Here is a 14964-nt window from a genome sequence, read left to right on the forward strand (position 1 = left end):
CTGAAGCTCAATTCTGACAGATCTCAGAGGTGTAGCCATGTTAGTTTATGTCTGTTCAAACAACAAGGAGTCCTGTGGCACCTTACAGGCTAACAGATTTAGTTGGGCATCAGCTTTCGTGGGTCAAAACCACTTCATCAAATGCATGGAGTGGAAATCACAGAAGCAGGGAGATTATATACACACATATCAAAAGACGGGGGTATAACTTATCAAGCGTGGGACCAGTGTTAATGAGGCCAATTCTGTCAGGGTGGAGGTGGCTCGCGCCCAGCAGCTGATGGGGAGGTGTGAATACCAAGAGAGGACAGTCTTCAAAGCCCTCGTGAAGAACCATAGCCAGGAGCTTCCCTAAAGGTATAGAAGCAGAAGCAGGGGGGCAGATAAGATAAGTTCTGGAAGAGATGAGGCCTCTCCTTCAGGACAGATGTGCACCACAAGGGACAAGCTGAAGGGGTTGGGGATGTTCAGACACCAGCAGGCAAATAAAAAGAACCCAGCAGGTTTAATAGGCGCCCACAGTGACACTTACCGACGCGCTGCAGGTAACCCTGAGGCTCACTGCTGCCTGCTTGCAGCAAGGAGGAAGCTTTGTCTGTGCCTGCTGGGGGAAACTCACTCAAAAGGACCAGCTGCGGCCCCCGAGAGCTCCATGAGTCCTGCTTCCCTTCCACAGGCTGGCGATTCACACACTCAACCTGGAGGCTCCCTAGGTGAGCCCTTGGGCAGAGCAGAGAGAACCAGGGGGGATAGTTACCGCCAGAGTCCAGCTTTGCCCCCAGGTCCCTGCGGCCTGTCTGCTCACCCCACATCCTTACCCTTGAGTACCTGGACCTCTGGACGCAGGGCAGCGGGTATCTCAGGCAGGGGAAGGCATTGCCCATGCTCCACCCGAGCTCCTCAGACCCTCTCCCTCTGTTGGATGTTGCAGGGCCATGGAGGCTGGGGAGGCAAGCTTGGGGCTGTGACATCTGTCCTCCTGGTGCTGGAGCCTCTCTTTCCACCCAGTGCTGGGGCTGGCAGCTTGGCTGCGAGGGCGTTGGGGGGCTTGCGGGTCAGAAGCCTGGCTAGCAGGCACAGCCTGGGGGTGCTTAGGCCATGCTGCCCTCTAGCTCTCAAGGGTTCCAGACTGGCTGGGGAGCTCCATAGCTTTGGGGGCCACGCTGCCCGCCAGGTCTCTGGACCTTTGGGTCTGGGGCCAACTGGGGCTACACTATCTCAAGGTGCTACCCTGGGGCAGGGGGCAAGGACCAGCAGCCACATTGTGTGGGGTGGAGGGGGTGGGCAGGAGCCAGCAGCGTTCACAGTGAGTAGAGAGGGGTGGGGCTCTGGTGGGCACAGAAGGAGCGGAGAGGGGGGGTGCTGCCTTTCCAAGCGACTGGGTCCCGCACTGCTCATCCCTCTGGACACTTGCAATGCACGCAGATTCCCAGTTCACTAGCTTCACCTCCATTGCGCACTCTCCTTAGCTCCCAGCACTTAATCATGGCTAGAGTAAAACCAAAGGGTTTAACTGACATCGCTCAATATAAAGATTCAACTAGAAGGAAAAATCGGGACTGGAAACACCTGGCTACAGACAAAAGAAAACTATAAAATGCAATCCAGAGCCTATGCCTATGCATAAATTCCCTTCCTGCCTAAGGAGGCATTTCTCACCCCCTGTTCAGTGCCGTTGGTAAAGACAGGATCCACCTGTCATGAGACACTCCCACTGGCCATGTGTTGCCTCTGTAATGCCTACTGCCTTGTGCCCTTTCCCTTGCGTACAGCTCCAGAGAGACACTTTTCATACCCCCAGGGGTCGGTTAACTTCATTTCGCCCACAATGCTCCCCCTAGTCAAGGTCTTTTCCTTGGGTTTGTTTGTGCTTTGTGAAAGCCCGAGTCTGTACCTTGTCCGGAGCATGGACACGTGGCTGGGCTGGGGTCAAAAGACGTCACTTGTTCTCACTCGAGTCAGCTACCTGAGAGCCACATCAATGTTATACTCGGGACCTGGCTTTTCAAATATTGCCGGTACCTACATCCTGCAATAACCACACAATCAGAGAGGTTGTAGATTTTGGCACAGGCCATTTGAGGCCCTCTTGGGTGCAGTCTTGAAGAGGGTGATCGCTGGGGAAATGTGCCTGTTCAAACAAATCCCTGAGCATAGACTTGTAACTCTGCACTGCCATCAGCTGCCAACACAGGGCATCTAGGTCAGATGCATTCATGATTTTTAAGGCAGTCTCATGGCTTTTGGGGGCCTCTCTCAATGTCTGGACACTTGAGTTGGGCAATTCAGGGTTTGCACCGACCCCGCTTTTCAGACACACGTATACTCACGGGGTCTTCGAGAGAAATGAGGCAGCTGGGAAATCCGGAAACAGCAAATTAAAAAACTCACCAGTGAGCCTCCAGGTTTCATTTTCAACGGCAGCAAAAGAAAAAAAGTCCCTGCACTCTCTTGGCGAAACCAGCGTTTTCTGGTAAGAGATTCAGCTGCTGGGGGGACAAGGTGGACAAGGAGGATTCTCCCTGTTTGGTTCTGGATTCTCCTCGGAGGTAAGAACAACATGGGCTCAGTGGGGGAGGGGGAGATCAGCTCTAAGGACCATCACAGGTCCCATTGCCCATCCTTTACCCCCGTTTTGCCCTAGGGGCAGCCTTTGGGGAATCTCTCTGCAGGCTTCCACCAACAAGCCAAGATTGGCTTCTATTCTTTCCTTCCCTTTGCAAGGTGGGGAAGGTCAGGCTGGACCAAGGATCCATCTTTCAGAGTCAGCTGTAAGGGCCGGGTGTCTCAGTTCATTGCCCCTTTGCAGGGCTTGCCTTCCATCCCTCTTCCCAGGGCACACTGCTTAACCATGGGTCAGGGCAGGTTTAGGAGCAGGGCCCCTCATGGCTGTCTCCTCCTCAGCTAGACTTCCTTTGTCTCTAACAATCCCTGGAGAGAACAGCCTCCCTCCTGTTGACACCCCCCCATTCTGGAGGGAGTTCCCACCTTGTAAGGGCCTCCCACTCCAGGCTGAATAAACCCTGCAGGTGCATCTCATTTGCACGGAGCAGGCCCAGAGCTCCGTAATCTCCTCCACAAGGGGGTAAGGGCATGTTCCTTCACGGACTCTTTGGGTATGTCTAGATTGCATCCTTCTGTCGGCAGAGGGATGCAGATTAGGCAGGTCGACATTGCAAATGAGGCAGGGATTTAAATATCCAGTGCCTAATTTGCATTAAAATGGTCACTGCGTTTTGCTGACTTAGCACTTTGTCAGCAAAAAGCGGCAGTCTAGAGGGGGATCTGTCGAGGAAGAAAGTCTTTTTCAACAGATCCCTTATGCCTCCTGCACATTCTGGTCCCAACCAAAGCCCACCGGGCCCGGCACCGACCATGCCTCCGCCTCCTCACCTGCATCAGGGCAAGCTGGAATCAATAGCCCGGCATGCCCCAACATGAAGGCCGCTGGCTGTGTTTGCCTCCGCACCACCATGGTCGGCGTCAGAGTATTCAACCGACTCAAAGGCAGAATCCACATGGTCCTCCAGAGGGTCAAAATCAGGATCTCGGGACTGGTCTCATTTCCATCACTGGTCATGGCACCATAGCACCTCCGCCATCAACAGCAGTATCAATGGGCACAGCCAGCCCCCATGCCAGGGATGCAGCAGTAATAGCCCCCAATAGCACCAACTCCATCTCAGTGGCCCTTCTGGACCCGGTGGGCTTACCACCAGATGTAGATGATTGGGTGAGAGGCGTCACCGAAGGAGGGGCTCTGGACCCACAGAAGACCGACTCCGATGTAGGGATGGGCCACATCCTGACTCTGGTGGTGCTAAGTTGGCAAAACACGGTGGTCATTTTATGCAAATTAGGCACAGGATATTTAAATCCCTGCCTCATTTGCAATGTCGACCTGCCTAATCTGCATCCCTCTGCCAACAGAGGGATGCAGTCTAGACATACCTTTTGTGGCTCACTGGAAATAGACTGAACTTATTGGGCTTACATGGTTCACAAGCAGTGACAGCTTCACTATTGGAACTTGAAAGCCCCAAATATGCTCTTGCAGGGATAACTCCCTACAACCGATGGAGCTTAGGAGAGCTGCTGCATTTGTTCCTACATTGAAATCGGGCTCCTGAGAAAGTGGTCTATGGAGATGCTAAGAGGGTTTCTAATTCTTATAAGAACATTAGAATGGCCGTACTGGGTCAGACCAAAGGTCCATCTAGCCCAGTAGCCTGTCTGCTGACAGTGGCCGGCTCCAGGTGCCCCAGAGTGGGTGGACTGAAGACAATGATCAAGCGATTTGTCTCATGCCATCCATCTCCAGCCTCTGACAAACAGAGGCCAGGGACACCATTTCTATCCCCTGGCTAATAGCCTTTTATGGACCTAACCTCCAAGAAATTATCTAGCTTCTCTTTAAACTCTGTTATAGTCCTGGCCTTCACAGCCTCCTGTGGCAAGGAGTTCCACAGGTTGACTACGCGCTGTGTGAAGAACGTTCTTTTATTTGTTTTAAACCTGCTACCCATTAATTTCATTTGATGTCCTCTATTTCTTCTATTATGGGAACTAATAAATAACTTTTCTTTATTCACCCTCTCCACACCAATCATGATTTTATATACCTCTATCATATCCCCCCACAGTCTGGTGGTGTTTGGTGATTTTCTTACCGGCCTGGAGTCATGTGATTTGTCAGAATTTCCATTTTTTTTAAAGTGCATTTGTAGCTGCCATGCTTGTGGGGGAAAGGTGATTTGTGCTGAAAGCTTTTTCTCCCCATAATCCCAAGATTTGTAGCATCCTGCAGGAGTCCCTCTCTCTCTCTGCATCCTGTGTAGGGAACAGGTATCTGAATCCTCTTATAATATGTAACAAAACTCTCTAATTAACAGTGTGTATAGAAGGAGGAGGAAACCTATCTTGAGATGTGGGGGTGGCAAAGCAAAGAATCAAGTCAACATATGGTGAAACAATTCTACTGCAATCATGGAGTCAAACACAGGGTCAAAGTCAGAAGAGAATTTATATCGAGGACAATTACCATCTCCACCTATAATAATCTCAATGTAAACAGGGAGCAGTCAGAACAGACCCATAAGGGTACCTGCTCCATACAATTCACTCTCTCCCTTGGTCTAAAATAGATAATTGTACTGGGTGAGACAAGTCCTGTCTCTGGTTCTCGGTTTCTGGAGAGGAAGGGGAGAACTGAGAATAGATATTTGTATATTGAGGGCTGGGATCTGGCTGGAGTTTGTTATGATGAATAGAATGATCACTTATCTTAAAATGAGAAAAATGTTTATTAAAGAAAGCAACCAACTACAAGAGCAAACAGGTTTTTACATAGCTTGAGTTGCAGCTTTGTCTCTTCTGAGATACCATACAGTGCATGGCAGCTTCTGGCTTAATAGTATAACTACAAGGACACATAACTGAGGAGCAGACTTCTCTTCTTAATTTTGAGGATGCTAATACATTTATTTTTGTTTTATTAGCTGATATATGGCACAGTATTTTTAGTGTATAGCAAAGGCACTTAGAACCCTGCACAGGAGATTTAACTTCTCATATATTTGATCACTAATATATTCTAGTAACCAAATGTCATATCCTCCAGGCTCTCCTGTCACATACTGCCCATTGACTCTTTATGTTATCTTCTGGATCTGAAATAAAAACAAAGCAAAAGGAAGCATGTTATCAGGTAAGAATACAAGCAGAAGTGTTGGGGTGTTACTAACAGGCCTGGGTTATAAAAGGGGCTTAAAGAGGATGCTGCCCACAGACACCCTTAGCCCAGGGATGCAGCCCCTATAGTTCCTGTGCACTGCAGCTCTGCATGGCGGCAGCAGGGGGAGTGCCTTTGTGGGAATTGTGACCAAAGGAAGTAGGGGGGACGGTACCTGAAAGCCCAACGGTGTGTGGAGCCAGCTGTTCTCCCCACCACCACCACCAAGAGCTGCACCTAGTAAAAGTCCCAATCCCCTGTCTGCTCCCATCCCTCACCTCCCGCACAGACCCCACACACCCCTCCACATGCCACCTTGTACCTAGACCCTGCGCCCATAGCCTGCTCCTGCACCTCACCTCCCGCCCACATCCCTACCCTACTGATTACTTTTAGTCTAGTTTCATTCACCAGCGTATGAATTAGGAGATCTTCCCCATTCATTACTACTTAACCCGGCTGAGCAGTTCAGAGAGACACACACAGAAGCAGTCACACCGCAGTGGGTATGAAAAAAAACCCAAACCAGCAAAGCACTGGATAATTGGTGGCTTCTGTTTTTTGTTTCAACTCAACTGCCTCATTCAGAGGTGAGGAATAGATCAGAACCAGCAGAAGTTAGCAGACTGTGCTGTGTATCGACCCGATCACCTGGTAAGCTGGATTCTGCCCTCACATAGGGTCAGTGAGATAAGAATGAGAACTAGACTCTGCATGGGAGAGTGGGGGAGACTTATTTCTGCACTAAGCTGGAGGAGTCTAGTGTGCCAACTCTGGTTTGTATTAGTTTAGTGTATTTTAAATATAGGGCAAAGGCATCTAGAACTCTAGAGAAGAAAAGTTTATATTCTCCATACATCTAAAATATTCAAATCACTAATACCTTCTGTGACGTAGTGGGGGTACTTGCTGGGCTGTGGTGACCCCTGCTGTCTGGAGCAAGACCCAGCAGGGAAAGCCTCACTATGCAAAGGTGATGCCAAACTTGTTGAACCAGACACCCCCCATGGAGAGGAACAAAGGAAGGTGGAATGCTTCCCTGGTTGGGGGGCAGGGCTGGAGGAGGGTTAGTTAGTTGGTGGCTGTCTGGGAGCATGGAGGGAGGACACAGCCTAGGGACAGGGACTGGAGTTTAGGGGCCCAGTCTCCCCCATCTCAAGGGGGCCTGAGGCATCCTAGCCCAGCTCTGTGACCTGATTACATCTGTGCTGTGCTGTATCCTGGAAAGGCAATAAACTTCCTCTACTCCACCGGCTGGTGCAGTCTGTTTGTGCCATTTCGGGGTGCAGGAGACAGGGGACCCCCAACGCGCCGTCACACTAAATATTCAAATCACTAATACCTTCCAATAACCAAAACTTCCATTCCCCTCAGAGCTTCCATAACAAACTAACCTCGTCACGCTCTCCTTTCACTTTACTCCTGGCTATGAAGTGTGTAAGACACATGTGAGATTAACACCAGGAAGGCACTGGATATAAAAAGAAGCTTACGCATTGGAGTGCCACTGATGCCGCACAGTGTGAGGCATAATGGGACATGCTAAATCCCAAATCAGACCTTTTAAGTGTGAATATGGATTTCTGGGTGGGCTGGATGGGTCAGCGGGGCAGTCAGTGACATGCTGAAATGCAAAAATATTGTAAGGTCGGGGGGGGAGAGGGAAGGTGGGAAATCAATGAGTTAAAGTTCTATTTTATTACATGGGCTGCTTTCAACAGTAAGCCGTGTGTTCTGCACATGGAGAAAAGAAAATAGATGTGAAGGTTCAGAGGGGAAGTCAGTTGTGAAGATTCATGAAACTCCCCAGTTTATTTAATTGAATTACTATAAAAAAACCACGAAAAATTCTATATCTATAAAAACATGCAAAGCATTGACCATCAGACCTTTAACCAGACAAAAATCTCAGGAAAGATTCTGAAGGATTCATCTCTGCCCTTTCAGCCAGTTAGGGGAAAAGGAAAAGCTCTTGTTTTGTTTTATTTATTTTCTAAGTGTTCTCAAAAAAGAAAAGCTGATACACCAGGTGTGGTCCATCCCTGCCTTTATTTCATTGTTCTGTAGACTGTACCACTTCCTTATAGCAGACGTGGTTCTCCATTTGTGGACTTGGGTTATTAAGAGTTCCCCCTTTTCTTTATTGCAGGCTAGACGACTGCTCACAGTCAATTCCCCTTGTTGGTCACTGTCAGGGTAGGCCTCTGGCAGGAGGCAAGCATGAATGTGCAGCAAGAATTGCCACCTTGATAAGTGACACACAGAATCCTACCCCTACCACTTGAAGTGAGCGATGGAACACAGACCTAGAAATGAGGCTTTGAAGGCTTTTGGGGTGAATTTTAAAAATCCCTAGGGCTTGTATGTGCCCTGATTTCTTCTTATTGTGCATATTATTCCTCTCAACTTTAGTGTTCAAGTCCCCCATGACTATTATAAGATCATGCCAAAATGCTCTTCTTAGTTTAGCTTGAAGCTGTTCATAGGATCTATCTTTCTTTTCTTCTTTTTCATTTGTTGGGGCATAACACTGGATTAATATAATGTTTACCTTTCATTTTGGCTCTCATCAGTCTGCCATTGATTGGTTTCCATTCCAGCAAACATTTCTGTATAGACCATGGGAGGTCAATATAGTAGGGAGTGGGTCTCTGTGTTTTTATTTCACTGAGGCGAATAAATGAACCAGCACTTGCAATGCAGCTTAATCATGTGTGACTGTACTGATATGCCCTGTATAAGCCTTGGCCTGGCCAGGACTGGTGGCTGGAAACAAACTTTATTGGACTGTGGGAAACTTGGCCACACTCAACTAACGAAAATGATGCTGGTCCATGGACATTGCCAGACCAGAGAGTGCAGGACTAGAGAAATTCAACCTGTACGGTGTTTAGATGCCCATCCTGAGCCACTTTCTTCTAAAGAGGGTGGATCAGCAAAGGGCAACCTAGGCTACTGAGTGGGCCATATGAGTGACCCTGTTTCATCTCTGTGGGCTGCATGGTTGTTGTAACCAAGACAGTATCCTGGAATAAGGTTGGTTTGACTAACTGCATTTCTGCATATCTAAAATTTGCAGGGTGTACCAGTTGAACCATAGCAGCACTTTGATTGGATGCTGTCAAGGCTGTTCCCCACTCTGGCACAACAAATGCAAAAGTGGAAGCCTTCAAGAGAACCCCAAAAACCATCTCTCCAGGCTTTGGTACAAAAACTCCCCCCAAAATCCTAATATCCAGACTTTGGAGAATAAAAACCGCTGCCACCACCTAAGTAATTGTAAGAAAACCAGGGAAGAAATCACTTGGGAAGTTTTCACCCCTAAGATAAAACCAGGTCACACAAATAAACCAATACTGGTTAATTAGAAAAAGAAAAACTTTTATTATCAAAACTATACTACTGTTGCAAGCATAGTTAGAGTGGCTAGATGGTAAGGGCCACCAACTGATATACTCAGACAAAATTCCCTGGGTTAGAAAGCTTCATTACAAAAGAGAGAAAAAAACACTTTTAACAGCTCAGACATCCTTTCCACATTCCCAAACCAGAAAACAATAAGACCTCATGGGTTAGCTAGACTTTGCCCTACTTACACATATAAGAAGTCCATTCTTGGGAGAGAGACAGGCCTTCCCATCTCTCTGTTATGTGGAAGAAACTGCTCTGACTCAGACTAAGGAGGGAAGGAAAAGTTAAAAATTCCTTTGTCTCAGTTTGAAACCCCTACCTGCATTATTATTGGCTGACCAGCTACCTGGAGAGACAGGAGACATAGTTAACCTCTTAGTCCCCAAGTGCTGGCCAGCCCTCATGGTTATGACAGATGCAGAGAGAGTGCACGGCTCTCCCAGTCAGTGCCATGTGCAATAAAATAAACTGGCCACTGCACTCATTATAGTTTGAACTTTTTGAATTTTGCTTTCAAATACGTGCAGCCCTGTGTATAAGTCTATTTCCAATGGCTGGCGGGCAGGCAGATCTGGGATCTGTTTATTTTATAGACAGCATTAATTTAATATATTATGAAACACATACACCATGCAGGACCATCCCTACACATACACAGCTGTGTAGGGCATCCCAAAATGTAGGGCACTGCTGGGACAGCACATAAGAGAGGGTCATCTCCCGCATGTGCACTTGGAATATAACAGGGTGTCTGAGGCACTGCAGAGAGGTGAAATCAGGGCAAATTGCTTTAAGGCAGGGCTACTTACAGCTCAAGACTGGGGGTCCTTCACTATGAGGCATATCAAACCAGTCACAAAGAGCACTTCTGTTCATCACACTGGCCAGCAAGAAGTCATACACGCAATTGCCTCAGACACACCAACTTCCCCTATACAACAACCAGCACCACTCCTTACACAGATGAGAGGTTATGAAAACCAATGTCACCAAATCTGAACAAGTTCTCCTGACCCCAAGGGACCAGCCACATTCCCAGGTCAATTCATAACTTAGATCTGACCCAAAATAACATGCTGGGCCAGTCCAGATATAAATCTCTGGAATACATCCTTTGTTAGGATGGTTCATCAGTGTTTCAGGCTCAAGTCATAGCAAAAATGCTTCAGAAGTGAGGACCTGGAATGAAGACAAATGGAGCAACCTCTAGGGGCCTTTTTATAACCTTGCCCATGTGGCGGGAATTCCACTGTTCTCACTGTGTGATTGTATCTCCCAAAATGGAGTTTGTCACATGAGCAAGTCACTTGTCCATGCATGACTCTGTACTTTTTAGGCAAGCAGCCATGGCTTCCATACTGGTCTGAACATTTACAATCAGCTGATCCGGCACAGCGCAGCGACCATTTTTATTTTAATGAAGCCGGGGATATTTAAATCCCCGTTTCATTGACTATGTCGGGTAGCCTATTTTACATGCCTCTGTTGGCAGAGGCATGTAGTCTAGACATACCCTAACAATGCTGCAGCCAGATATTGAAAAACTTGCAAATTTGCATCAGCCACAAGGATCACACTGAATAAAGTGTCAATTATCAGAATATTTTTTGTTAGCAGGCCTTATGCTTCTACTATACTTTTTCTGTCTAAGAATTTTCTTTGCTACTTAGAAAGAATGTACTGATTATTAGAATATGTATAATATAAATAAAGAGTACATATGGTGAATTATGTACCTTTTTTCCAACTAACAGCGGCTATGAGGGGGGCCACAGAGGTAAATGAGGCTCAGAAGGGGGCCGTGAGCAAAAAAAAGGTTGAGGAAACACTGATATAGAACATCCCTGACAAGTGTTTGTGGTATCTCCATCACTGGAGATTTTTTAAGAGCAGGTTAAACAATCTCCCTAGACAATTTATCCCAGTGGTTAGCCACCCTGAGAGTTAGGAAATTTTTCCTGAAGTCCAGCCTAAACTGCCCTTGCTGCAGTTTAAGCCCATCATCCTATCCTCTCAGAACCTTTTACTCTTTATTGCTTTTACTTACTTTTTGTTGTTCTTCTCTGGACTTTCTCCAATTTATCAACAAAAGGGCAACAAAAATGATTAGGAGTTTGGAACGGGTCCCATATGAAGAGAGATTAAAAAGACTTGGATTTTTCAGTTTAGAAAAGAGGAGACTAAGGTATGTGATAGAGGTATATAACGTCATGACTGGTAAGGAAAAAGTGAATAAGGAAAAATTATTTACTCATTCCCACAACATAAGAACTAGGGGTCACCAAATGAAATTAATAGGCAGCAGGTTTAAAACAAACAAAAGGAAGTTTTTCTTCACTCAGCGCACAGTCTACCTCTGGAACTCCTTGCCAGGGGATGCGGTGAAGGCTAGAACTTTAACAGGGTTCAAAAAAGATCTAGATAGATTCATGGAGGTTAGGTCCATCAATGGCTATTAGCCAGGATGGGTGGGAATGGTGTCCCTAGCCTCTGTTTCTCTGGAAGTGGATGACAGGGGAGGAATCACATGAGGCTTACCTGTTGTGATCCCTTCTTCTGGGGCATCTGGTATTGGCCACTGTCAGCAGACAGGATAGTGGGCTAGATGGACCTTTGGTCTGACTCAGTATGGCCGTTCTTATGTCCTTATGTCCATATCTGTCCTGAAAGGCGGCTCCCAGAACTAGAGATTTGAGGCCTAATCAACTCAGCATATGGCAGAAAAACTACTCTTGTGTCTTGCTTACTACATTCTGGCCAATACATCTCAGAATGTTTGCTTATTTTGCTACAGTGTTCCACTCTTGACTCAAATTTAGCTTGTGATCCCCTATGATCATATGCAGTTCATGCTTGTGGGGTATCATTAGCCATTCTATTAAGAGACCAGTGTGAAGAAAACATAAACAGAAAGTTTAAAAATGATAAAAAGTGATACTCCACGAAAATAACCCAACCACAAAGAGCAGCGCGAACAGCAGCCACTCAGAAAGAAGCAAAGCAATTAAGAAACAGGAAATCACAAACTACTATTATGTACTTTTCCATAAGGTATCATGCTTTTACAGTAGCCTGTTGGAAGAGAAAGGTGGTCCTGGCTGCCCCAGTACCACAGAGAACACGAAACTTATTGCAGAGCGTGTTACATTCCATTGAACATTCTGCTGCCTGGAGAAGGAGCCAGGACCATGAGAATTTTCCTCGGTTGGGTCTGGATCATTTTCCCAGGTGAGAGACTTCTTTAGAGATCAGCCTAAGAATCCTGTTGTCCAGAAGTCAATGGGATTTTTGTCAATATCGGTGGGAGCAGGATACTAAGATATTAGGAAGGGTTGGAACAATGACAACTGTTTCAACCCTGCATGCCCCAAATTTAAGCCTGCATGTAGATGCCTAGTTCTAGACACGTACATTTGAAAATTCTGGCTAAAGAATAAATTCCCTGAAGCATTCTGCAGATAGAAATCCAAACAGCAGAAATCCACCTGGAAGTGGTTTTTAATCTAAAAGCTGAGGCACTAAGATACCGTTTTCAAAACTGCTTGAGTAACTTCGTTATTTAGCAGTCAAAGTTCCATTTGCAGTCTAAATGCCTAAGTCTCATTGAAAGTCAACAAGACTTAAGTGCCTAAATCTTTTTGTTCTTAGGCACCTAATGGGGTTTACAAAAACCACATAACCAGCCTAAATACCTAGGGCCACATTGACTTCAATAGGAGTTGGGTGCCTAATCTATTTAGGTACTTTCGTAAATTCCACTAGAGTGGAGTTGCTAGCTACATCTACATGGTCTTGCCGTGAGGGCAGGGGACTGGACCAGATGATGTCTCAAGGTCCCTTCCAGTTCTAGTGTTCTGTGATTCTATCTTTACTTGCTGAAATACCTTTGTTAAATCTGGCCTTAGATCACTTTCAGAAATGTTACCTCATCTACAGCAGATCCAAGTAGTTTGAAAAAATTCGGGTAGCACAGAATGTTAATACTAGCCTGCTAATGATTTTAGAATATTTCTACCCTTATCAACTACTGAAGGTTCAGGAGGTTTGAACTATGGCATTAACATCTCTCCCCTACCCTAAGCTTCATGCACTTTGCTGGGTTGATTATCTATCGTTAGCAATATGACAGATGGTAGTTCTATCCATAAGAACATAAGAACATATGATTAAATCCCTAATGCATTTAATCAGTCTGTATACGCACATTGAGATATAGCCCCAAGTAATTTTTCTAATGGTAGGTTTACTTGTAGGCTGAAATATCTCTGGTCCTACAAGAAATATTTACTGCAACATGCCTGCAGTCTACCACAATGCTAAAAAGACTGGAAATATCATTAGAGGACCAAAGGGCATTTCCCTTGATTATAAATTAACATGTTCATTTCTGTGAAAGTACTTCAATTGGTTAGTGCTGCTTTTGGGTTCAGCATTGGCTAAGAATTTCTGACTTAGGGGTTCTCTGGGGTAACACACTCACCTAGAGTACGTCTACACTAGCCCCCTAGGTTAAACTAGGGAGGCTAATGAGGGCGACCAAAATTGCAAATGAAGCACGGGATTTAAATATCCCACACTTCATTAGCATGTTCCCGGGTGGTCGCCATTTTGGAAACTGACTAGCCCGGAATAACTGCCTGCGTGTACACGTGGCAGTGAAACGGGAGTTCAAAGTAAACCCCTAACTCGAATTAGCTGTTACTCCTCGTGATCCTGGAATTGTCACGATAGTTCTCTGAAAACAGCTGCTCAATGTGTGGCAACAGTCAAAAAAGTGAACCAAATGTTAGAACCTTTAGGAAGGGGATAAATAATAAGATGGAAAATATCATGATGATGCCACCATATGAATCCATGGCACACACCTTGAATACTGTTTGAAGGTCTGGTCACCTGAACTCAAAACATGTATTAGATTTGAAAAAAGGTCAGAGAAAGGCAACAAAATGATAAGGGAACAGCTTCCCGACAAGAAGAGATTAAAAAGACTGGGACTGCTCAGCTTAGAAAGGAGGTGACTAAGGGGTGTGTGTATGAAGAGAGAAGTGTTATTTACTTCTTTATATCGGGGTCACTCAATAACATTATTAAAGTGATGTTTTAAAACAAGCATAAGGAAGCATTTCAAACAATGCACAAGTCAACTTGTGGAGCTAATTGCCAGGGGATGTTGGGAAGGCCAAAAAGATAAATGGGATAAAAAAATTAGATAAGTTCACGGAGGGCAGGTCCATCAATGGTCAGATGCAACCCAATTTGGATGTCCCTAAATCTCTGGCTGTCAGAATCTGGGCTAGGCTGGCAGAATGGATCAGTCAAAATAATAAAACCCTGAGTTTATGAGAACTAGGCAGACCTTTAAGGCCATAAGGATTGTATGGTCTGACCTGCACATTGCAAGCTACAAAACCTCACCAACCTCCTCCTATAATAGACCCATATGCTCTGGCTGAGATACTGAAGTCCTCAATCATTATTTAAAGACATCCAATTACAGAGGATCCACCATTCACACTAGCTTAAACCTACACATGATCCATGCCCCATACTGCAGAGGAAAGTGAAAAAATCCTAGGGTCTCTGCCAATCAGATCAAGGGGAAATTCCTTCCCAATCTCAAATAGTGTTGATCAGTTAAATGCTGAGTATTTGGGCAAGATCCACCAGACACCCAGGAAAGAATTCGCTGTAGTAATTCTGAGCCCTCCATCTGGCATCCCCTCTCCAGCCATTGGAGATACGTGCCAATAGCTGTCACAGATCGGCTACATGCCATTGTAGGCAGAGTTCGTCCCTCCATAAACTTCTCAAGCTCAGTCTTA

The 14964-nt window shown here is 45.9% G+C and overlaps 1 protein-coding gene across 1 annotated transcript in view; it reads left to right on the top strand.

Annotated features, from left to right (window-relative positions):
• The window catches only part of LOC142819112 (uncharacterized), a 111246-nt gene that overhangs the window by 34991 nt on the left and 61291 nt on the right, over positions 1 to 14964 (top strand). The window lies entirely within an intron of this gene.

Source organism: Pelodiscus sinensis, chromosome 20, assembly GCF_049634645.1.
Source record: "Pelodiscus sinensis isolate JC-2024 chromosome 20, ASM4963464v1, whole genome shotgun sequence".
Taxonomy (NCBI): domain Eukaryota; kingdom Metazoa; phylum Chordata; order Testudines; family Trionychidae; genus Pelodiscus; species Pelodiscus sinensis.